General features: G+C 32.9%; 1 long non-coding RNA gene across 6 annotated transcripts in view; it reads right to left on the reverse strand.

Annotated features, from left to right (window-relative positions):
- The window catches only part of LOC118152825 (uncharacterized), a 343,181-nt gene that overhangs the window by 83,873 nt on the left and 231,893 nt on the right, over positions 1–27,415 (reverse strand). For all 6 annotated transcript variants that reach the window (XR_013525668.1, XR_004741719.3, XR_013525667.1 and 3 more), the window contains one exon: positions 3,591–3,702. This is a non-coding gene — a long non-coding RNA (uncharacterized LOC118152825). The remainder of the gene's footprint in view (positions 1–3,590; positions 3,703–27,415) is intronic.

Raw genomic sequence — 27,415 nt, forward strand, 5'->3', positions numbered from 1 at the left:
TGTGGTGATAATGATGTAAACAAACCTACTGTGCCACCAGTCTTATAAAAGCATAGCACATACAATTATGTGTAGTAATATTTAATAGTGACAATAACTATGTTACTGGTTTATGTATTTATCATATTTTACATTTTATTGTTATTTTGAATGTACTCCTACTTATAGACATTAACTATAAAACATACTCAGTCATATCCTTCAGGAGGTATTCCAGAAGTCACTGTTATCATAGGAGATGACTACTCTATTCTCGGTATCGCCTCTAGAGATGAAGATGTCAAAGACAGGGATATTGATAAACCTAACCCTGTGTAGGCCTAAGATAATGCATGTGTTTTTGCCTTACTTTTTTTTTTTTTTTTTTTTTTTGAGGCAGTATTTCACTCTGCCACCCAGGCTGGAGTGCAGTGGGGCTATCTGCGCTCACTGCAACCTCCGCCTCCCAGATTCAAGCAATTCTCCTGCCTTAGCCTCCCAAGTACCTGGGATTACAGCCACGTGCCACCACACCTGCCTTATTTTTGCATTTTTAGTAGATATGGAGTTTCACCATGTTGGCCAGGCTGGTCTCAAACTCCTGACCTCATGATCTACCCACCTTGACCTCCTAAAGTGCTGGGATTACAGGTGTAAGCCACTGCGCCCAGCCTCTGTCTTACATTTTAACAAAAATTCTAAAATATAAAATAAGTTAATTAATTAATTAAAGAAAAACGAAGTCTATACATATGAGTATAAAGAAAGAAAATACATTGGTACAGCACCATAATGTGTGCTTTAAGGTGTTATCACAAAGAAATAAAATAGCTAAAAAATAAAAATATGTAGAGTAAAAAATTTGTAGCAAGATTAATGTATTACTGAAAAAATAATTTTGTAATCAAGTGTAGTTTAAGGATACAATTTTTTTTAACTTTTATTTTAGGTGTAGGGAATATGTGCAAGATTGTTATATAGATAAAGTATGTGTCATGGGGGTTTGGTGTGCAGATATTTTAGTTACCCATATAATAAGCATAGTATCTGATAGGTACTTTTTAAAATCTTTCTCCTCCCATTCTCCACTCTCAAGTAGACTCCAGTGTCTGTTGTTCTTCTCTTTGTATCTAGTAGAGACAGTGTTTCACCATGTTGGGCAGGCTGTTTTCCGGTGTTTACCTTCTATTTATAAGTAAGAAAATATGAAATTTGGTTTTTCATTTTTGCCTTAGTTTACTTAGGAGAATGGTCTATAGCTCCATCCATGTTGCAAAGGACATGCTCTCATTCTTTTTAATAACTGCATAGTAGTTCATGGAATATATGTACCACATTTTTTTAATATTCAGTCCACCATTCATGAGCATTTAGGTTGATCCTATTTCTTTGCTGGTATGAACAGTGCTGCAATAAAATACACATGCAGATGTCTTTATGGTAGATATAACTATATTTCTTTGGGTATATATCCAATACTTGCATTGCTGTGTCAAATGGTAATTTTAAGTTCTTTGAGAAATCACCACACTGCTTTCCACAATGGCTGAACTAATTTATACTCCCACCAGTAGTGTAAAAGCATTCCCTTTCCTCTGCAGCCACTCTAGCATCTATGTGTTTTGACTTTTTAATAAAGGCCATTCTAACTGACATGAGATGGTATCTCATTGTGGTTTTGATTTGCATTTCTCTGATTATTGGTGATATTGAGCATTTTTTTCATATACTTGCTGGCCACATGCATGTCCTTTTTTGAAAAGTGTCTGTTCATGTCCTTTGCCCAGTTTTTAATGGGGTTGCTTTTGCCTGTAAATTTAGGTCCCATATAGGGTCTGGATTTTAATTATCCAGATTTGTCAGATGTATACCTTGCAAATATTTTCTCCCATTCTCTGGGTTGTCTGTTTACTCTGCTAATGTTTTCTTTTTTCTTTTTTCCTTTTCTGTGCAGAAACTTTAGTTTAATTAGGTCCCAGTGGTCAATTTTTGTTTTTGTTTTATTTTTCCTTGGTGTCATCATGAAATTTTTGCAAGGTCCTATGTCCAGAATGCTATTTCCTAGTTTTCTTTCATGGTTCTTACAGTTCCATATTTTATATTTAAGTCTTTAATCTAATCTTTGGTTTTTTGTATATGGTATAACAAAGGGGTCCAGTTTCAATCTTCTGTATATGGCTAGCCAGTTATCTTAGCACCATTTCTTGAATAGAGAGTCCTTTCCCCATTGCTTTTGTTAGCTGTGTTGAAGATCTGATGGTTGTAGGTGTGTGGCATTATTTCTGGGCTCTTTATTCTGTTCCATTGCTCTATGTGTTTGTTTTTATACCAATACCATGCTGTTTTGGTTACTGTAGCCTTGTAGTACAGTTTAAAGTTGGGTAGTGTGATGCCTCCAACTTTGGTGTGTGTTTTTGTTTTTGTTTTGCTTAGAATTCTTTGTCTATTTGGTTTTTTTTTTTTTGATTCAATGTAATTTTTCAAATATTTTTCTAATTCTGCAAAGAAAGTATTTGGTAGTTTGATAAGAATAGCATTGAATCTGTAAATTGCTTTTGACAGTATGGTCATTTTAACACTATTGATTCTTCCTATGCATGAGCATGGAAAATTTAGTGTAGTTTATGTGTACAAAGTTTATAAAGTCTTCAGTAATATATAGTAATGTCCTTGGCCTTTAAATGCACTCACTACTCATTCAGGCATACCAAAGCAACTTTCATTTAAGCAAGCTATATTTATGGTAAGTACATATAAAGGTGAACCATTTTTAATTTTTATACCATATTTTACTGTACCTTTTCTATGACTAGATACACAATTACTCATCATTGTATTACAATTGCTTAGCGTATTCAGTACAGTGACAGGCTATACAGGTTTGTAGCCTAGGAACAATAGGCTATACCACATTCCCTAGGTATAAAGTAGGTGATGCTATCTAGGTTTGTGTAAGTACACTCTATGATATTTGCATAATGATGAAATCTCCTAAGGACATATTTCTCAGAACATATCCCAGTTGTTAAGCAACACGTGACTACATTTGCACTAATGTTGACTTGTCTCTTGAAACCAAAGAAAATAATTAATTGAACACAGTCTGTCTATGAGAAAGCCTATGAAATCTTTATATTCAGGACTAAAGATATGTCAATCTTATTATGTAAAAAAGAAATCTTACATATAGTTTCCATAAGAATCTTTCTTACTTTCTTCAAAAAAACAAAATTTATGGAGGATAGATATTAGAGCCACATACTATTTTAAGTTTTTTGTTATTGTTGTTGAGTTTGAAAAGTAAAATATAGCCCTGGGAATATTATGACAAACTTTCCATGCAATCTGAAGCCTAATCTTTGCTTTTGCAAAATACTCACACAAGATCTTTGAATCATTTTAGATTTAAAATTTCTCTAAGAATATACTTGTAATAATTAAAACATTTCAAATAATTTTTAACAAAATATATTTTTCTTATTTATAAATATAAAAATACAAATTATCTGTCTCTCTCTCTCTCTCTCTCTCTCTCTCTCTCTCTCTCTCTCTCTCTCTCTCTCTCATAGAACAGTTAAGATGCAAATTAGTCTAATAAATAAGTCTCTGACCTTGAATTCTTCCTTGTGCTTGGACAAGAGATAGGACCTTCCTAGATTTTTTCAATGCACAGCTTGCTTCACATCAGTATAGGTTCTGTCATTCTTGACAGGTCTCTTCTCCCTGTAGTGGGTGAGAGATAATTAGCTGTAGTTAGAAAACAACTAAAATTTTCCAAGGTGAAAATTATCCTAATTGCAACCCCCCTCCCCCAAGGAAAGTGATATGATTCTTCTTGACACCATAAGAGAACACTGAACATACTTTTGTTAATTTATTCATTTCAAGTTAAAAATTATTTCTACCTCTTAAGCAAATGTGACCACTTTATGTACAGAGATCATATCACTGTAATACAACAGAACCCAACTCAGTGTTTAATATTTTGAAATATGTTGCATGTGGGGTCGATATTCAAGTTAAATTTCCATACATTGATAGACTCCCTCTTTTACTCTCATCTCTTTCTCTATTCCCATGAATAAGAAAGTTGAAGTAAAGTAATCGAAGATTAGCTTTCCATTGTCCAGAGATATTTCTGATGTCAATGGGTATATGCTTGTCTTAAAATACTATAATCAAGAGATAATAATTTTCATCATTGAAAGATCCACTCTTGAAGGTTTAATTAGAGCCATCAGTGTACAGTATTGTATTATGACTACAGGTATTTGCTTTATCATATAACAACAAAACAATTTTCAGAAATCTGAAGTCTTTATTTCCAACATCATTGTATATGAGCATGAAACATTATCAATCAACTTTAAAGGTTTTGGACACTTCCTACTTCCATATTAATAAGATTTGTTGCAATCAGTGTTCATTCACTGCAATTATACTCATCTTCCATGGGCAGCACTGCACCTCACCTCACCCTGACTACTATCTCTACTGCCATTTTATTATATTTTATTTTTTAAATTCACCTTGATTTAGAATCTCATCTCGTAACGATTTCTCTTATATAACAAAGAAAATTTGGGTAACTTGACACTATCTTTATTAACATCCTGTAACTGGGTCACAGGACGCAGAGGAGAGCAGAGAGGCCTCCCAAAGACGTTCCCAATTCCCTGATGGGGAGGAGGATGCACTCAGCTCCCTTCCCGTCCGATTATTTCCCCAATGTGTCCAAGGTTCTTGGCCTCCCTTGCTGCAGGAATGGGAAAGAGGTGGTGATATTACCTTTCAAGTAAATATTGGACCCAAAGAGTTTTGCAGAAAGCGATTTATTAGGCAAAGAGAAAGAGAGAGGAAGAGAGGAGAGAGAGAGAGAGAGAGCTCCCTCACTGCCATGGGAGGGGAATCCAGAGGGGATATCTGCAAAGGTAGAAAGGGAAAGACAGCTCCCACACTGTTGTGGGAGGGGATCCCAGAGAGAGAAAATCCACACAGGTAAGGCACAGTGCAGTTTTAACTTTGAAGTTATTCCTGCCCCATTCATGTTCTTGTCCAATGAGGAGTTCTTTTAAACATCCTCTGGAGTGACTGATCTTTGACTCTGATTCCACATTGGTTGCTTGGGCCCATAACAGGACCCCTCCTTCTAGGGCTTTTGGTGGGGCTTTCTGAACAAAGGAAGCTCACCCGGAATTTTACCTAGCCAGAGCAGAGAAAAGTTAGACAAAGAACTCTAGGTTCCCGGATGGGGAGGTGGATGGGGCCATGGTGCTGGGAAGTGCTTGCCTTTGAAATCATGCCCCATGTGGACCCGGGAAGAGAAGTTAACATAGTCCCTCAATCCCTTTCTATTTATTGACTTAACAATGTTCAATATATTTTTAACTTTTTCTTTTATGCCTCAGAGTATAAATTGTCCTTAACTGTAAAACTCAAAAGTTTTTCTTGACCTCATTGCTGTTTTTTTTTTGAAACTTCTTTATGTATATGTATACTATCACCCTCATTTGAAGCATCAGAATTTTGAACCCTAAAAACTTCTACACTCAGCTTATACAGACATGCTTGTTTCAAATCCCAGAGGTATATATCTATTTCTCTGTAGCTACTAACCACATTTTTCTTCCCCATTATAACTAACCTTCTTATAAAGGAGCTTAGCATTTAGGTTTCTGATTTTGAAATTTCATCGTCACCTCCTAAATTTCTTTACTTTATTCTGTATCATCATTCTATTGAATTTGTTTTATCTAATATTAATCAAGACATATTTATCAAATCCAATGCAAAATTGATTTTCCTGTATTAAAAGAACATCTGTGCTGTCTTTAATAATCGGCTTCTTTGATACTCTTGAAAATATATTTTCCCTATTTCGAGGGGCAGCATTATTTACTTTTCATGGATTTCCTGGTAGATTTCTAATCATTTCATTTTTAATTTACATAGGTTTTTTTTAATGCCATCATCTTGAACACTACCATCACCCAAGGTTTCCCCAAGACTGTTAGTCCCTGATTACATTTCTTTCACCAATGCACACTTTCATCAGGTAATCTCATTTACTTTTACAGCCACTCCGTATATGTCAATAGTTTCCAGATCTTATTTTGAAACCTCATATATAACATGAACTTTATCATTATCTATTTTGTGCACTTTCCCTTAATATTGAGTCATTATATGACAGATAGAATAATACATAAACATTAAATACATTCTGTATCTCTCAAAGGGAAAACAACACAGAAATGAAATCCTTTTCAAATTCAAATTAAACTTCAAATGACAACATTGTAAGGGGAAAAAATGGTTGGTCCTATCTACATTTCTAATATATATGCAAAAGAGGTATATCTACCAGAAATAATGTTAATTATTTGTTATTTCTAAGAAAAGGAAAATGTTACATCACAAAAAATGCTTAAGCCACTCATTTGTTATAAAATTAACATTTCTCCTTGTACCTATGAGTTTTCCTCTCACAAATTTTCACATGTAATGATCAGATGCCATGCTAAGCTCTGTGAAGGCAGATTTCTTGCTTTCTTCAGATAACCCTTATACTTTGTAATGATATTCATTAACTGCCTCCTTCTGCTCCTTTAGCATTCTTTTGTCTGGAATTGATGATACATCAAATAAAACAAGTTTCTGCATTTAAAAGCATTTCAAATTTGGGGTCACATTTTAATGTTTTAATAGTCTATCTTGTATTCTGTTATGCCTCCTCCTATTTATCACATTTCATGTCTGAAAATAACACTAAACAATCTCTGATATGCAGATCAAACATCATGACTTCCAAAATGCTTATTTCTAACATATTTTGGTGAACTTTGTGAATATTTTGTAATTGTTTGTAGCAGTTTCTTCTATTCACCAAGGATATTCTTCATGGGATGAAGCCTAGGTTAATTTTGTATCCATTGCATTTAGAACAGTGCCTTGAAATTAAAATCTCATGCCTACACTTTGAGAAGCTGAGGCGGGTGGATCACGACATCAAGAGATTGAGACTATCCTGGCCAACATGGTGAAACCCTCTCTCTACTAAAAATACAAAAATTAGCTGGGCATGCTGCCACATGCCTGTAGTCCCAGCTACTTGGGAAGCTGAGGCAGGAGAATCACTTGAAACTGGGAAGCAGAGGTTGCAGTGATTTCAGATCATGCCACTGAGCTCCAGCCTGGTGACAGCTATTTATTCCATGCATCTAAAGTTCACAGGTCCAGGTTATATAACTGCAATTAGCAGCTGATCCTCTAGTTAGGTATTGGATAATCTCAACCAAACAAGCCAGAAATGCCACTCTGGTAACAAAACAGCTTGGAATATCCCTCTAACCTCTGTTACAATACACACTGACTAAGATAATAAGTTTTGGAAATAGTAAACAAAATAATGATTTCTTGTAGAGAGAGAGCAATTTTCAATAAGATGCACATAGCACAGGTGTTAAAAAACCTATGACACTTGTTAAAGTGGTAAATCAGACTTTACTTAGGACTATCATGATAGTTGACTGTCATGGGGTTTTGTGGTAAGGAAGAGAGATTGTACCAAACTCTGAACACAACACAGAAAAGTAGAAATGTGTATCCAGTGTAGGCTTAACTCAAAAATCAATGCATGTCATGGTATAAAATGATCTTGTAAAAGGAACATGATTACATCAATAGATGCAGACATATTTGATATCCATTGATGGTAATAACTGAGCAAATATGAAATAAGAATTAGTATGAATAATGTATAATCTATAGCTAACATAATATTTAATGGTGAAAGATAAAGTAGTTTTTTCCTAACAGGCAAAGATTTCTCTCACCACCCTCATTTATTGCCATACTGAAAGTTCTAGCACACGGAGTAAGTCAATAAATAGAAACCAAAGTATTCATATTGTAAAGAAATAGTAAAATGATGCCTATTCACAGAAAACATAATTGTCAATGTAGGAAATTTCAAGGCATCCATGTAAGCAATACCATAGAAGAAATAACTGAATTGAGCAATGTCACAAGACATAAGGTCAATATATACAATTTTGTAATCTTTCTGTTAACTAGCAATGAAGAATAAAAGCAAAAACATAATATGTCATCATTTCACGAGTTCTGTTCCATGAGAAAATAATCTTAAGTATATACAGAAAATATGTGCTAAACTTTTAAAATTACTGGTGAAATATATGAAAGAAATAGAAATAATTGTAAAGATATCATATTAACAAATTTGGAAGAGTCAAAATAATTAAGATGACAAATATACCAAACTGATTTATAGATTTAATGTAATATCAATCAAAGTCACAGTAGGGTTTTTCATAAAAATAGACAAGTTGATTCTCAAATTTATATGAATAAGCAATTGGAGTTATATTTTCCAAAATAATTTTATAAAAGAACAGATTTAGAGTACTTATAATGTTAGAGATTGTATTGTGTCCCATCCACTTTCTCTCCCGAATCACAAAATATTAAGAGTCCTAACTCCCAGCACATCAGAATATGATGTTATTTAAAGACAAAGTCTTTATAGAGTAGGTCAAGTTAAAATTAGTTGAGTCAAAGTCTGGGCCCTAAACCAATATGACCAGCATCCTCATAAAAAGAGAACATTTATACACAGACAGAAATGCATAGAGGGAAGATGATGTAAACAGATAACAGAAGATAGCCATCTGCAAGCCAAAAAGAGAGAAACCTGGAACAGAATTTTTCATCATAGCCCATATAAGAAAACAACCCTGCTGACATTTGATTTCAAATTTCTATCCCCTAGAACTATAAGATAGTAAATTTCTGTCACCTCAATCACTCAGATTGTGGTATGATGTTACAGCAACCACAGCAAACTAATACACATAGCCATTGATTTTAAGAGTTACTATTAATCTAAATTAAGAAAGCAATTTTAGGCCAGGCGTGGTAGCTCACGCCTATAATCCCAGCACTTTAGGAGGCCGAGGAGGGTAGATCACGAGGTCAAGAGATTGAGACCATCCTGGTCAACAAGGTGAAACCCCGTCTCTATTAAAATACAAAAATTAGCTGGGCATGGTGGTGTGCACCTGTAGTCCCAGCTACTCGGGAGGCTGAGGCAGGAGAATTGCTTGAACCCAGAAGGTGAAGGTTGTGGTGAGCCGAGATCGCGCCATTGCACTCCAGTCTGGGTAACAACAGCAAAACTCTGACTCAAAAAAAAAAAAGCCATTTTAATATAATTGAATGACCAATGAAACAACACAAAATCCATACATAGGCCAACAAAAACACATTACCTGATTTTGTACAAAATGCAAGAACAACTTAATGTAGAAAGTATAGTCTTTCATCAAAAGGTATAGGGACAAGGGTATATTTATGTATTTTTTTAAAGACAAAAATAGAGAGGGGGAGGGAAAGGTGGAGAGGAAGGGAGAAGAAGTAGCAGGAGCAGCAACCTTCTCTTCACTTTATATAAAACATTAATTCAAAATATATTACAGAATTAAATATACAACACAATCATAACACATTTAGGAGAAAATCTGTGTGACAGACAAAGTGCTTTAGAACTGATATCAAGTACATCAGACTTCATTAAAATTAAAAGTATTTTTAAGTAAAGGAGACAGTTGAGAGACTGAAAAAGAGTACTTGCAGATGACATGGAAGACAAACGATTTGTATTCAGAAAAGTAAAGAATGGCTGGAACTCAGTAGTATGAAAACAATCATAAAAATTTGCAAATGATGTGACTAGACACTTCACCAAAAAATACGCATAAATTACAAATATATTGAAAGATGTTGAATATCACCAGTAATTGGAAAAAGAAAAATTAAATCCATGGTGAAAAACAGGCAAACACCTATGAGAACAGCTAAACCTTTTTAAAAAGAATAACAGTGACAAAAGCAAGTGTCGGCTGGCCCAGGGAGCAATGGGATTACTCAGACATTGCTGCCAGGGATGCAAATTGCACAGCCACACAGAAAAACAGTCTGGCAGCTTCCTGCAAGGCTAAACATGCACATACATTATGACCCAACAATCATGCTTCTAGTATTTATCCTAGACAAATAAAAACTGATAATTACACAAAAATCTGTCTACAAATGTGTAACACATTGCCCCAAAACAAAAACAACCCAATGTGGCCTTTCAGGAGATAAACTGTGATGCATTCACACTCAGCAATAAAGAGAAATGAATGAATGTTTTATGTAACAAGGATGGATCTCAAATGAATTATGGTGAGTGGACAAACTCCATCTCAAAATATTATATACCCACTGATTTCATATCTTCAACATTTAGGAGAAGTCAAAAATATCAGAACTAGAACAGACTAGTTGTTACCATGGTTTAGAAAATGAAATAAGATTTAAATGCAAGGGAACAGCATGACAGAATTCTCTGGAGCATTAGAATTATTTTGTATACTTTCTGTTGTAACAATTACAATAATATAATTATGAGTCAAAGCTTGTAGAACTATATATCAAAGTAGCATGAGTTTACATTAAGAAAGTTAAGAATTTTAATTTTTTTACTGGTAAAAGCATTGAGGAAATCAAAAGCTTTAATACATTTTAAAATTTAAATTTAACTTTAAAAAATAACTAAGATTTCAAAAATTTTAACATTTTATTCAATGTGTACTTGTGCTCTCCATAGGTCAATGTATGTTAACAATTAAACCTTGCAGACTTTGTGTGAATCCTTTCCAAAACGTACTTGTAGTGTCATTGCATTTAACATGTTAAAAGGAATTATTTGCTATCACATTCACGGGAATAAAGTTTTGGTTTAATGAGAAGTGTAATTTTGTTATTTTTCTGCCAAGAGGTTAGACAATATTTTTAAATGATTAAGAATCACTTTCTAAAAATTAAATATAAAATATTACAGTTCAAGCACAAAAGAAGCATTTGTTCTTCATGTGTACTTTGTGAGGTCAAGTAACATTCCTTCCTTTCACAAGAACTACATTCTAATCTTAACACTCAGGTTTGGGAAAATTATACTTCTTCCCTCACAGTATGATGCTGTGGTTAAACTATGAAATCATTTTAATATAGTGTTAAGCCAAATAGAGTCATTTTTTGCATTGTTAAATCTGAAACAAGGAACTACAGTCATGTATTTATTTGTTGCTGGGATATAGTTTGCATACTGAAGTAAATAATACCAGATTGTTGAACAAAAATAAAATGTATTATGTTGTTCATCTTCTAAGTACTAATGAATGTCAACTTGTGTTCTAATTATCCCTCTAAGGGGAAGTCTATTGATCAAGAAAAGGCTGGATTCAAGAATAAAGAATCCCAAGGCAGCAATTCTATGCTAGTCATAAAGCAAATTATAATCAAACACATGATGGTTTGCTCTTTTTACAAACACAAGTTTTAATTTATTGAAATTCATAACAATGGATTTATTTTTAAGTAAGTTCTGTTTACAGAAGTGTTTAACTTTTGTGAAAGGCACAGAGTAAGAACTAGTCAGTTTAGAGCATATGTCTATCATATGACATACTTCTGGTTAAATGCAATTAATTTTAGATGCTCTTTTAGTATTTATTATACTGCCCTCAAAAATAAATTGTTCTCCACTATATAACTGAAAGGTGATTAAAAAATATAGGAAGTTAATACATTACTTTATTCATTCATTCAATAAAAATTTCTTTATCACTTTCCATTGGTCAGACCCTGTCCAAATACAAGCAAACAAAACCAATAAAATCACTTTGACATCTTTGGGCTAAAATTCTAGCAGAGGTCAAAAGACAATTTTTTAAAAATCTAATAACTAAAAACCATAGCTATGCTACAAGATAATATGTTACAAAAGAAAATAAATTATAACAAGTTAATGAAAATTGGGAGGACTATGATTATGCCTTTAAAAAAAGGTTGAGATAGTTTGAATATACCTCTTTGCCAAATCTTATGTTGAATCACAATCCCCAATGTTGGAAGTTGAGCCTGGTGGGAGGTGTTTGGCTCCTGGGAGCATACCCGTTCACGGCTTGGTGCTGTCCTTGTAATAGTGAAAGAGTTATTATGGGATCTGTTTAAGTGTGTGGCACTTCCCTTCCTCACTGTTTGCTCTTGCTCCTGCTGTGGCTCTGTGACATGCTTGCTCCTGCTTCATTTTCCTCCATGAATAAAAGCTCGCAGAGGCCTCCCCAGGAGCTAAGCACATGCCAGCATCATGCTTGCTGTACAGCCTACAAAACCACCAGCCAATTAAACCATCTTTCTTTATAAATTACACAGTCTTAGGTATTTCTTTATAGCAATGCAAGAATGGCCTAACACAGAAATGGTTATGATTGTTATCACTGTGGAGATGATATCTGAGAAAATCCTTGAAGAATGTAACACAGTCTAGGTTGCAGGGAACCTAAAACTGGATTTGATTTGAACATATTGGAAAGCTAATTCCCAAGCCACTAATCCCTTTATAAATCTTGGGTCCAGACTAGTATTGGACACATAAAAGATTGTCCAAGAAGACAGTATTTGAATGCAAGTAAATTATTTAAACCAATTTATATTTTTGAGAAATCATGAAATTAGAGTTGAAGTTCACTTTATAGATTTGCATTCCTATTAATCTTGTAACACACAAGAGAGTGTCCTGGGCCAACAAACCAGCTGTATATGGAATTCTTAGTTGCTAGACCTGTGCAGGATTCAAAGGAAGTCATTTCACAAATCCTGTGATTTGGGACTATACTAAGCAGAGTTTTTGCAATAGCATTGGCAAATATTTTCTCTGACACTTTTTCTTTTAATGGGAAACCTAAAGCCCATTGAATATACAAGCCAGTGATGCACAGGAAATGTGAGACAAAAGAATTAAATTGATGATCAGAAACAATAAATATGATGTTTCTCAGTAGCAGAAATTCATTCACTCATAAAATAGAAGCCTCTGGAACAACCTCATTCTATACTATACCTTTTTTGATATAAAAATTTTGTCAAAAAGAAAACAAAAAATAATAATGTCATTTGTTTTTATTTCTCAGATGCCTCCAGATCACTACATAGTCAGATATTCAATATATAAAGGAAGAAATTTTATAGCATTCAGGTAGAAACTGAGATTTTTGTTAGACTAATCATGGTAATCTGGGGACAAATGTAGGAAATACTATTTATTTAAAGATAAACATTGTCCAATAATAGGTCTGAAAATAAAATGTTTAACAAAACAATAGCATTCAGGGGGTAGATAAAAAATTATTGTGGAAATTCATTTAAAGTTTTTCTCACTTCAAACTGCATTTCAGAAAATACCTGTGGTCTTTCTTATCCCTTGTTTTAGGAAGGTACCAAGATGCATATTGCTGTTACATGCACCCTGAGAAATATGCTTCCATGTTTGTTTCTTCTTCCTCTGCTGTTTGGAATCCACTGGGACATGCTATAGGATAAAATCTCCTTGACACTGCCACACTATCCCTTCTGCCTTCAAGGGATTATTGCAGCATGTATGGTATGCACAAACAGATTTTATTTCTACATTATTAGTGTTTTTCAGTTATTCTAAGTAGGAAATAACAACTTAAAATAATCAAACTATTGTCTTGGCTAATTTAATTTTGTCTTTATTCCTAGAGAGACTTAAAAACTTTTAGTCTTCAACAACCTTATCCATCCCCTAACCTGCTTAGTTACCCTAAATTCATAACACCAAGTATCCTAAGCAGGTCTATATTGCATAGTAATCATCACATTTTAGGCACCTAAGGAAGAGGAAAAATTTTAAAAATCAGAGAGCAAGTACATTTTGGATATAGTTTCATATATATTACACATATGAAAAAAAGTATATGAATATATATGTCTATATACCTTGTCTTTTGTGCAAAATAAGAAATCTGTAGGATTTCTGTGAATATATCTTGTTATATGTTTAACACATCCACATGTGTACTCCTAACCTTGTATTCCTAATCTTGTCCATTATTATAGCCTGAATAAAAACTAAATCATTCCTCCTGAAAGAAAAATCCAGTTCAAATACTGAATGAGAATTGTGCATTTGCTTTTTCAGATTCCCTTTTAGGTTTTCGCTTAATTTAAACAGTAGGACTGCTAGTTTATTTTCTATTCTACATATATAGAGAGAATATCACCCAAGATATACATAGCCAAGTTGTATAGGAGAGCACAGTTACAAAGCACACAATGTAAAAGTATTTCTTTTACAGACAGGATCTGTAATTGCTCTGAGGCATGAGCTGTTATGCTGAGAAGATGCTGGCAGTTTTCTGATCAACTCATGCAGCTGTGATCTTCACAATGAGCCACATTCATTTTATTTAGCTTTTTGTGAACATTAATGTCTTTGTGTGTGTATGTGTGTACATGTGCATGTGCATGGAACTAAATGGATATGGTTTAAAAGTTTAAAAAGGTTAAAAATATTTATAAAACATATATCAGTGTAACCATCTTTAAAAAAAGTACCAGAAATTTAGAAATCCTTTGTAGATATACATAAAGCTCATTATCCATTATTCTAGTTTTTGTGATAAAACTATCTGATTATTTTATATTGTCTTAACTGTATATTAGATTGTTGTAAATATCTTGATTATTGTACTTGTGCCATATCACATTATCCTATTTAATTCATACATTTTTGTCAAGTGCCTTTATAATCTATTGCAACAGAAAAAGTGGAATCAGGGCAATGATGAAAGTAAAGTGAGTGAGGTTTTCTCCATTTTTCTCAGGACAAAATATAAGGGGAAACCAAAGAAACTAAATAATTAAATTACATTTTACTATAATCTTTGTAAATAACCAAGTTTAATGCAGTGAAGCTCATAGTACTTATGCAGCTTTACTTTACTGGCTTTGTCCTAATTTTGGTCCTAGGTAGGGTATATTTTTATTCCCAAATTCTAGGATTGAATGTGTCTCCCAAAGTTCATGTACTGGAAACTTAATCCCTAATGTAGCAGTGTTGGGAGGTGGGGCCTACTGAGAGGTATTAACATCTTGAGGGTGTCACTCTCATGATTGGGTTAATGCCAATTATAAAAAGTGCTTGAGGCTATGAGTTTGACACCTCTCTCTCTCTCTCTCTCTCTCTCTCTCTCTCTCTCTCTCTCTCTCTCTCTCTCTCTTTCTCTCTCCTCTCTCTCTCTGTCTCTCTGTCTCTCTCTCTCCACACACACGTGCGCACGTGCACACACACATCTGTCATGGTTGACACAGCCAGAAGGCCCTCACTAGGCACACACACCTTGACAATGAAATTAGAAGCCTCCAAAAATGTGATATAAACTTGTTTCTTTATGAATTACCCAGTGTATAATATAGAAACACAAAACTCAAAAAGACATGCACTCATGTTGATATTGCCCTTGTGACTTGCTTTGACAAGTAGAACATTAGCATATATAAAGCAAAAAAAAAGCCTTTCAATATGATTGTGTAATTTGGCTGGACCTCATGTATTCTATGATTCTAGATGAGAAGAACATGCCTTGGAGATCAGTTGAGTCTAACATATCAATACAGAAGAAACAGAAAAATGAGACCCACAGTTTGAGATGACAATCAAGATCAAGACCAAGCTGTGCCAAGATGACCTGCACCCCAGTAGAAAGCCTACCAACCTCTAGACTCGTGAACAAACTGATGCCTACATTGATTGTAAAGGCACATAAGAGTTGTAGTTTATTTAACAATTTTATTATAATACTTGAAGTGTGTGTGAATGAACCTCAAATATAGTTTTGTGTATTTCACAGTTTATATACTGCATCATGAAAATAAAGTTTGTGAATGGAGTTGAAATAATACATTGAAAATTAAACAGGCATACAAACAAAAAGAGAAAACCGAAATGGAAGAACAAGTCAGCATAAGGCATTGCAATGCTCAGCTGTCAGTAATATTTAGATAAGCATAAAATGTGCAAATGTTTTAAACTACTCTTGAAACTAATTAGTTGGTACATAAATGTGTAAATTCATAATTTATCAAAACACATTTATATACCTACTAAATACATCAAGACATAAAACTTAGCTGCCAGCCAAAAAAGCTTTTATGTTTCTTCTCTTTCATTACCATCTCCCTTTTCTTATCAAGGCCATAATATCACCGGCAGCCATAATGTAGTATTTTTGATCATGTGTGAATTTTACATTAGAGGACTAATACACAAAAGTATTTTTGTTTGTTTTAAATTTACAATTCACCCACACTTTTCTTTTTAGCATTAGCTTGTACAATCCTTAAATATATTTATTGGTACATATATTTATTCACTAATTTGATTTATTAATTCACTTTTATATGTTGTACTATTTTTAGTTGTGGTACTATTCAGAACATGGGCATAAATAACATTGAACATGTCCTTGGTCATGCATGGATGCTTGCATTTCTCTTTGATATTAACACAGGATAAGAATTGATGATGCATAGGGTCTTTGTTTATGCAACTTTGGTAGACAATGTTTAAGAACACTCAACATTCATTGTTTCAATAAGATGCTTAAACAATCTTTAAATTATCCTTTTTGTTAAATCATCATAGTTTTTCTTTATCCAATATTTCTGTCTTACAGATCAAAGACTCATTCTTTTTTAGCTTCACAATTTCTAGCATATATAAGAGACTGAGTGAGAGCTAGAGTATTCTACATATACAATTTTGTTGGAGAATTAGAGATTTAGAAATTAGTCACTTAAGACTTTAGTGTATGCTATTTTAAACCACACACCCATTATATGTTTAATAAATATTTGTTTAATAAAAGATATTGAATAGTCACATAATATCATAGGTCCTCAACTTTATGATTGCATAAAAAAACTAATAATAACTCCTTGATAAAGTTATGGTAAGGATTAAAGATAATCTGTATAAACTTCCTGAATTACTGCTCATATTGAGTTACTAGAATTTCAATGAATATTGATCTAAACTCAATGGCAATTATACTTTTCTGTGTCACAAAATAATTCATTTAGCCAAACAGAAATGCAAAGTAGAATAGCTTATTCAATTTCCTAATGTCAGATATTCTATGACAAAATGTTAGCAACTGTCCTAACTTTATTGCTGTATTTTGCATATATAAATATAATTTTATTATGTGAGAGGCCATTCTTTAAAAAATCCTTTGGAGATTTAAAAATTTATTTATTTAACTTTAAGTTCTGGGGTACATGTGCAGATCGTGCAGCTTTGTTACAAAGGTATACATGTACCATGGTAGTGGTTTGCTGCAGCCATTGCCCTGTCATTTACATTAGGTATTTTTCCTAATGCTACCCCTCCCCAATCCCCCCACCCTCTGCATTCCTCCCCTAGTCCCCCATCCCCCAGTCCCCAATGTGTGATGTTCTCCTCTCTGTGTCCATGTGTTCTTATTGTTCAACACCCATGTATGAGTTGAGCATATGTGGTGTTTGGTTTTCTGTTCTTGTGACAGGTTGCTGAGAATGATGCTGGAGAGAACGTAGAGAAATAGGAATGCTCTTACACTATTGGTGGGAGTGTAAATTAGTTCAAACATCATGGAAGGCAGTGTAGTGATTCCTCAAGGATCTAGAACTAGAAATACCATTTGAACCAGCAATCCCATTACTGGGTATATATCCAAAGGATTATAAATCATTCTATTATAAAGACACATGTACATGTATGTTTATTGTGGCACTGTTCACAATAGCATAGAGTTGGAACCAACCCAAATGTCCATCAATAATAGACTGGATACAGACAATGTGGCACATATACAGCATCTTTGCAGCCATAAAAAAAGATGAGTTCATGTCCTTTGCAGGGACATGGATGAAACTGGAAACCATCATCCTTTGGAGTTTTCTTATTAGTTTCTCAGAATTAAGCCCAAAAAGTAAAAAAAAAAAAAAAAAAAAAAGATCAATAAAGATAACTTCTTGGTCAGCAAAATGTGTATAAACATAATTCAGTCTGCTAAATGGCTATCAAAAGCCATGGATGTCAGTCATGGATGTGTACTCCAAGAATGAGTGGAAAGAACTAGCAAATATGCTTCCCAAGGTTGTAAAAACATTTTGAAGTAGAAATACAACCACCTTTCTTTCAACAATAAAAACAGGATACACTTAAAAAATTCACAGATTATATGTAAATTATAATTGATAATAATGGCACCACCAGAAGATCACAATTCAAAGGGACCAATTAATATAAAATAATATAAGGCAAATAATCTCAGTAGATATTTCTCATCAGAAGAGATATAAATAACAATTGTATGAAAAAATGCTCAACAATTTTCCTAATCGCCAGAGAAGTGCAAATTAAAACCACAGTGATATTGTACCTTATACCTATGAGTGAGAATGACCATTATCAAAAAGAAAAATGAAAGCAAATGTTGGCAAGAATGTAGAGAAGACAGAATCGATGTATAGTGGTAATGGGAATGTAAATTACTACCATCATTTTTGAAAACAGTATGGAGGTTCCTCACAAAAGTTAAAATAGAATGATCCAGCAACTCTAATTCTGGGTATATATCTAAAGGAATAGAAATTTATACTTCAAAGAGGTATCTGCAATCCATTGCACATTTCAACATTATTGACAATAGTGATGATATGGAAGCAACCTAAATGTTTATTTAATGAATGAATGAATAAAGCAAATGTGATATACATATGCAATGGAATACTATTCCACCTTAATAAAGAAGGAAATTCTGCCATTTACAACATCATGGATGAAATTGGAGGACATTATGCTAAGTAAAATAAGCCAAGCACAGAAAGACAAATACTGTATTATCTCACTTATATGTAAAATCTAAAAAGACAATGTAATAGACACAAAGAGTAGAAAAATGGTTATCAGAGGTGCAGGGGAATTAGGAGTAAAGGAGGGAAGGAGAAGAGAAATTGATAGAGAAAAGAGATGTTGATAAAAAGGTAAAAAGTTAGTTACCCTAGACGAATAAATTTTAGGAATCCGTTACACTGCATGGTGACCAGTCTATAATAATATATCATGTAGCTCATGATTGCTAAAAGAATACGTTTTTAATATTCTCACCACAAAAAAAGGAATGTTGGAATGTAAGGCCTATCTCAATTGGCTTGAGTGAACTGTTCTATCTTGTATATACAAAGAAATCAGGGTGTAGCCCATAAGTATATGTAATTCTCATTTTTCAATTTAAAATAAATTAAGTTTTAAAAGGTAAAATAGACAATATGTCAAGAGGTTAGCCATTCTTAGAAAATCAGATAAAAATAATTTTCAGGTAAATGTTATCAAAATTTTCTATACTTTTAGAACATATAATTTCAATGAGATATGAAGTTCTTAAGCATATAATAAAATCCTCTAATTACATAAAAACCAATTATTAATTGAAAAATCTCAAATGAGTTTACAGAATAATCTTAAGACAATAGTTTTTATTAAATCCTAAATTTTAATTATATATTAATCAAAATTAATATATAAATAAAAAACACACATAATCCAATATTATATTAAAAGATTAAGGCCATATGGCAAAATGATCTTTATGAGAGCAAGGATAACCAAATATTAAAAATTATATAAATGTATGTAGTCCCAATTATAAAAAATAATTTTCCATTTTGTTAGCATTTGATCTAAAGCTATTTCCATTTTTGTTAAAATATTGAGCCATATAGTATTAAATAGATTATTATAAAATGTAACATAGAGATGAATTTCAAAGTTGATATATAAATGGCAAATAGATACAGTACAGAATTGGAGGGTGTGCCTGAGATTCAGAGTAAATTTGAAGTATGTGCCTCATTTGAGAACGGGGAGGGTTTATGTATCATAATAGGGGCAGAGAAAGTCTATTAATAAAGATGATGGAATGGTGAGCACTCCATGACAACTATTTGAAATTCGGTGTGATTTTAGTATAAATTCTTATCCTAACAGAAGATACATTAGAGAAACCTGAGCCGATGAATTAATAAAAAATGAATTAATAGTGTGATTATGGTTGAAACTATTCTAAAGCAGTAGAATATTTCTAGAGAAAAAGTTCTAGGGAAAAAAATAAAACCTTAAAACCTTTTTTATCAATAGGGAACGAACTACATATCCATCAACGGATGGATAAAGATTGGATAATTTTTTCTTTATAAATGGATAATATTTCATTGTGAATATATCCAATGAAATACTATCCAGTTATAAAGAAAAAATAAAATTATATCTTTTGTATTAGCATAGATATAACCAGATGCTATTATCTGAAGTGAAACAATTAAGAAACATAAGGACAAATACTGCATGTTCTCACTTTGCAGTGGGAACTAAAGTATATGTACATATAGACATAGAGTGTTAAAATAGACACTGGATACTTTAAATGGTGAAGGAGGGGTAGGAGGGGAGTGGTTGATGAAAAATTAATTAATGGGTACAATGTATATTATTTGGGCGATGAATACACTAGAAGTCTGAACTTGAAGACTACACCATATTATCCATCTTTGCATATATTGTGTAGCACAATTGCACGGGTACCACTTAAATTTATACAAATAAAGAAACAAAATATAATTTTTAAAATTATTTTTCTTAGGATGCAGTATACTAATCATAATGACATTTAATAAAGATAATTAGAAATACCAAAATGTTGACACACACATCAATCTAAGTGTCTGTCAGTCATGAATGCATAAAGAAAATGTGATATATATATATATACACCATCAAATACTATTAAGATGATAAAAGAATGAAATAATGTCTTTTGGCAACAATTTGGATGGAGCTGGAGGCAACACTTCTAAGTGAAGTAAACCAAAGAATGGAAAACCACATCTTCTCTTATAAGTGGGAGCTAAGCTACCGGAATGAAGAGAGATAGAGTGAGTGATCGACTTTGAAGATTCAAATGGAAAGGATGAGAGGAAAGTGAGGGTTAAAAAACTAAATATTGGGTTCAATGTATGGTACTTGGGTGAAAGGTGCACTGAAACCTCAGACTTAACCCTGTTCAATTCATTCATATAATCCAAAACCACTTGTAGCCCAAAAGCTATTGAAATATATATATTTGTCAACAGTTTTTTCTTCTTTTGTGATCTTATGTAAGGTAAAAAATCTTATTTATTATATCAATATATAAATTATATATTATATAAATATAATGCATACAAAATAATATATTATTATATATGTACTAAATAATTACCTTGCCAAAGGTCACAAAAAAAACTTTTGACAAGTTTCAGTAATAACTATTTGAGTCAATTACACACATATGTATATATAGAATATCATATAAAAAGATAGTTGTTTAGATTAATAATTTTCCAGTATTAACCTCTTTTAAAACAAGCCAATATTTGTCAAAAAACATTGATGAAACTTAGTATTATTTGAGTAACAAAAAGCTTCAATCATAGAGTTGCTATGAGGTAACAAAATACATGTAACATAGTATATGGTGTTGCTCCTATAAATCATAGCTGTATTTCGTTTTTATTTAATAGATATTTATTTTATTTACATCTTAATATACTGAAAATTGAATTTGATACTAAAGGTTTGCTTTCTAAAACAATGTTTTTAAATTTCCCCTATCTCCTTCTTAATTTGTAACATTTTTATCTTTCTTTTTTTTTAAAGATGGGGTTTCACAATATTGGTCAGGCTGGTCTCGAACTCCTGACCTCAGGTGATCCGCCCACCTCAGCCTCCCAAAGTGCTGGGATTACAGGTGTGAGCCACGCCACCCAGATCTCAACATTTGTATCCTTCTTACCTACCTGACATACTTTTTTTCTTTTTTGCTGATCAAAAAAGTGTTAGGAGGAAATGTGTTTGCAAAAAGTGTTAGGAGGAAATGTCTGAGCCATAAAATTAGATGGCATATTAGGAAAAGCATTTATTCTCATTCTCAAGGCCTAAAACTAAACACCAAGGCTCTTTGCTGTCATCTTTTATTTTCTGCTACCTTCTTAAAAGTATGGGTTTTATCTTATTTTTAGTCCCTTTCTTAGCTGTTATTTTCTCGCACTATGAACAGGAGAGTGTTTGCCTGCGTTCAGTAAATCACATACTAAATTCTTCAAAGCAATTGAAATTTGGGGAAATTTCCTTTTTTCTTTTATAAAGATTCTTCTTATTGCAGAGAAACCTAGTTTATACAAGGTCCTAATTCATTTTTATAGTATCAGACAGTATTTTAATTTGGAACCAGAGTTGTAGATGTATTGTCATCCCAAATTTAACAGAGAACATATAATTGAATCCAAAAAATTGAGGTGAAGTGGTGATATCTCTGAAGATGGAGGAAACTTTAAATACGAATGAAAAAACACAAAAGCCTGGAATTTGAGTCATAGCCAGTTGTGGACTTTTAAACTGTTTTCTGCCTTGGAGACCTAATAAAGTAGGTCGAATTGCTTTGTTGGTATTCATGGTCTTGATTCCATGAGCACTGAAAGTAACAAGGTATAAAACAAAGCACTGTCCTAAGGAAAGGTAAGTCTTTATGATGCTGGAAGCAGTGTTTCTTTCTGTTACTTAAAAACTATATGGTAAACTACTTTAGCAGGCTCAGTGACAACAGCTAAAAAACTTGAAATGTTACTGACTGTTTCTACACCAGGAACTGTTTAAGACTTACATTGTTTCAAAGGTTAATGTGTCTAACATTTTTGTTAATGACAAAAAATTACATAACACATTGTCGTTTATCACAGTTTCAAATATTTTGACATAAAATTGATATCACCTTATGAGTCAAGCTTCAAATTAAGAGATCTGTAAAGTTCTCATGTGAGGCTCATAAAGCTTCACGATATTATTTGGTATGAAATATAAACATTATTTTTAAATGGTGTGTTTTAGACCAGTAGATTACTGAAAACATTTCACAGATATGACAGCAAACTTGTAAAACTTTATTTTATATGTTTTATGTCTAACAGTACTGTTTCATATTTTATACTATGTTCATAGATTATATTTCTAGAAATAAAAATGTAGATATATAAAATTTAAATTAACATATTTGAAAGGCAATTATGGCCTAAACACACAATGAATTAAAGAGATGTAATTACTTCTGTGTATATGTAAGCATAAATCAAACTTACAGCATTTTCTTTCATCTCCTTAAGTCTGAACTAATAGAAAAATAAGGCCTAAAGCCCTCAAATAGAGACCACAGTATTGTATTACATTATTCATATGTGGATTATATGTGAGGGCAAGTGGGGTGCCAAGGCCTAAATATCTGCCTCTGGTAGACAAATTCTTCCAAATACAGTCAGTATAATACAATTGCAAACCCATGTACTTTGTGGTGATCTATCCTTTGTGATAAACATGTAAGACAAACTCTGTACTGCCTGTAGCCAAGAGAAGAGAGAGAGAGAAATAATCAGATTTACATTGCTTATCTTTCCCAAATATATCAATAAATAAAGTCCCTATTTTATAGGGAAAATTAGGAGAAACAGGAAAAGAAACTAGGAGTACAAGTATACATCCCAGAGGAGAAAATCTGTAGTTTTATAGTTTTCCATCCCTCATTAACTCTTATTGTTCTTTTATGTGTCCTCTTGGGATCCCTGACTTGCAGTGTAGATTTTTACATAAGAGACAAACCAAACATGGTCATGAGTTAATTTAAAAATTAAACCCTAAGGCTATTTGGCTACCAAGGCTGGCATTTAACTTACTATTCAATTGTCCAACACATTTTGACTATAATAGTTCACTATGAATCAGAGGTTCTACAATGACATCAAATGTATAAAGTTATATTAAAAAAAATCACAAGCACAAAGATGTCCCATATTTGAGACTAAATCTTTTGTAACTATCAAAAGATTTGCATGTGTGTGTTTATTCAGGGAGACACTGTATCTTAATTTTAAATCACTTTAAAGATTCAAATCCAAAGAGTAAATTTCTGCAATCAAATTATCTTTTTTTGGTGAGTAAAAGGTGCTATAAATTTAAACTTATCCTCATATTATTTGATTCTGCTCATTCTCAGTCTATGAAGGCTTAGATAAATAATTCCTTCAGTAAATGTGACCTGGTAGTCTTTCAACAGAAATGAATTTGGTTTCTTCACAGATTTAATGATGCTTTAGGTTTTCCCATGCTCAATTTTCTTTTAAGACAATTTTGTAAAATGTATTTAATTGACAAATTAAAATTTTATATATTGATAATGTAAAACATGATGTTTTGAAAAATGTATTCTTAGTGGTCTGGATGAATTGAGCTAATTAACATAAGCATTATCATACAAACTTATCTTTTTTGTGATGAAACACTTAAGATCTACTGTCTTACTTAGTTTCAAGAATACATTGTTATTAACTACAGTCATCATGTTGCACAAGAGGTCTCTTGTACTTAACGTTTCCTATCAAACAGAAATTTTGTATCCTTTGACAAAAGTCTCCTTAATCTCAGATCCACTTCCACTCCCAGCCCTTGGTAGCCACCATTCCACTCTCTACTTCTATGAGTTTAAATTTGATTCCACATATAAGTCTCACATGCTCAATTTTGGAGAAAAAGAAATTTAGAGGACATAAAAGATGACCCTAATATTGGGCCCATGCCCAATATAATTAGGAGTCAACAAAATTCCAAGCTCCTTGAACAATTAATTCTAATTAAAATTTTGCCCTGAAAAATTACTGAATTTAGATTATTCCAATCCAAAATATTTGAGATACAGAATGGATACATGGAACAAGGAGATGCTCAGGACAGAATAGGCTGGCATGAGATTTCATTGCATTACTCGGAATGATAAGCAATTTAAAACTTACAAACTGTTTATATCTGGAATTGTCCATTTAGTATTACAGAGAGCAGTTAACTGTCAGTAACTGAAATCTTGAAAAGCGATACTGAAATTAGGGGGGACTACTGTATATGCCCTCTATCAAAAGCATTCAACTCTACTGTTGTAACAAGAAAGTGTCCATATAATATTTGAAAAATAATTGGAATGTCTAGATTGGGCCAACAAATACTAGTTTTCTTACTCTTATCTAGGTGATGTGTGTCTAGTAGTTCAGAATGATCCTAAATATTAAATAGGAAAAGGAGAAAGTCAGAAAACTCACAAGATTATTGGACTATAAAACAAATCAGCCATGCTTAAAGAGTGAATTTAATGGCAGTATCATCTCACATAGCCTATTGTTTCAGATAGTTTCATCATTGCCACTGTTAAGAGATTGAGGTATAGGATAAATAATTAAAATCAGATTAAGAATTATGGGACAGGTACACTGTAATCCCAATACTTTAGGAGCCCAAAATAGGAGGACTTCTTAAGACCAGGAGTTCAAAATCAGCATGGGTACCATAACAAGACCTTTATCTACACTACAGAAAAGAAAAAAAAAATACATCCATTAGAGAATTTTCGTGGGTTGACATCTACATGGAACTGACAAGAAATGCATGTGTCACTAGATACCTGATAATTTTTCAACAAATTGTATCTCCATAGACACAACTAGGATACAACAAAATAAAAGAAAACCAAACAAAAAAATGCAAATCTCTTAGGGTTAAAAAAAAATCTAGATTCCCAAACCTGTGCCAGCAATAGGTGGGAACCCTCTATAACACTCAACACAGATATAGCCATGGAGATTAGCAGACAAGAAGGAACTTTCTAAAGGGGAAAGCCAGGATATGAGAACAATAAGCAAAAGAAGCCTTCCCAGGAAACAAAATCAGGAACTAATCCAAGAATTTAAATCTACCACTCCAAATTGTAATGGACCAGTATCTTTTCAGTGTCATTATATTTTTCTGAATGGGAGGGGTTTTCTCATGTTGTTGTTTATTTGTGTGATTCATTTTTGATTGCTATTACTCTATTGCGAATGGTTATGTGTTGAAGTGAAACTTACAATGGTGAATTACAGGTTTGTTCAGATCATAGGTCATGAGACAAAGAAAATTATATAACAGAAAAGTCTGAAAATCACTCACATATCCTGGACTTTGAGTTAGACGCAGGAAATAGATGGGAGTTTGAGTTGTATTCTTTGGCGCAGGATGGGGAAGGTAGTATATTTATTTCATGATTAAATGGTGAATTAAAATCTCCATGGCCATGAGGAGACAAAGCCAGAGACTTTTACTGGCATACAAAAAATTTCATTTTCCCATTCACAGAGATTCTTAAACTTCCTTGTCACCAGATAAGGTTATATGACTGAGTTCCAACCAATATAAAGTGAGTAGAAACAAAGGGTCACCTCTAAGACTATTACCTATAGTAAAACCCTCCTACAAGTTTCTTCATGCTGTCTTTCCCTGCCACAAAAAGTAGAGTATCCTACAGAGGACACTGAGACTCTTAGGAATGATGCACCATAGATGAAAGAAGCCTAGATCCTTGAATCCACATAGAAAAGGAGACCCAGTGAATACCATTATCAAACAGTTAAAAATAAGATAGAACCATTTTCTTTTTGGTTAAGTCTTTGAGATATTCTGAGTCTTTTATTTTGACAGTTTGTCTATTCTAAATAATATGCCGCTCTCTGAGAGAGGAACATCTAAGACACATTTTTCTAAATTAAGAATACAGGCTAATTTGAGGCAGCTTTCTTTGATTATACTGCTATTTTTCATGTCCCTTTTCCCAAACTCAAATGTGGAACTGTTTGTGTGATTTATCCTATGACCTAGTTTCTAGAGCATCTTTTGGATAGACATTTTGAATTCTTTTTTCACAGTATTTGTTTCCAGTTTCCCTTCATAGAATCTTTTTTGAGAAACAGTCTTCTTTCCTTCCTTATTTTTCATTCATGCGGAGCACAGAGTGAGCATGAAGGATACAGATACCTTTCCCCAGACGTACATTTTAGGATCCAGCAAGATTCTAGCCTGTGTGCATCCTTCAAAGGCCACACTTTCACTAAAAAAGCACAGGGGTATTTGCTTTCTAAGAGTTGCTGACACTCTTGCCAATATTACTCAATTATATGAAAAATTACTTTCACTGTAAGCATAAAATATAAAATTTAAAATCAAACAATTGTCTTTGAATAAAAACAATTATACTTTTTGATCACATTTCTATTTGGGAAGCAACTAATAGGTCTGCATAGAAGATTTAAATCACAACTACAATATATACTCACTTTCCTTATCTCATGTGTCTATGCCCATTTATTCAATGAAACACACATTGAGTTTTTTTTTTGTCATTCTTCAAATATGCTATGCCCTTGTATGCCTTTGAAATTTCTTTTTTACAAATGAGGATGATAGTGTTAAATTTTCTGAGCAACACTATGCATTCTTGATATTGCAGTATTATACATTCATGAAGGTCTAATTCAAACTTCACCAATTTTTTATCTTTTCTTAACTACAGTCCAAGAATTCTTA

Source organism: Callithrix jacchus, chromosome 1, assembly GCF_049354715.1.
Source record: "Callithrix jacchus isolate 240 chromosome 1, calJac240_pri, whole genome shotgun sequence".
Taxonomy (NCBI): Eukaryota; Metazoa; Chordata; class Mammalia; order Primates; family Cebidae; genus Callithrix; species Callithrix jacchus.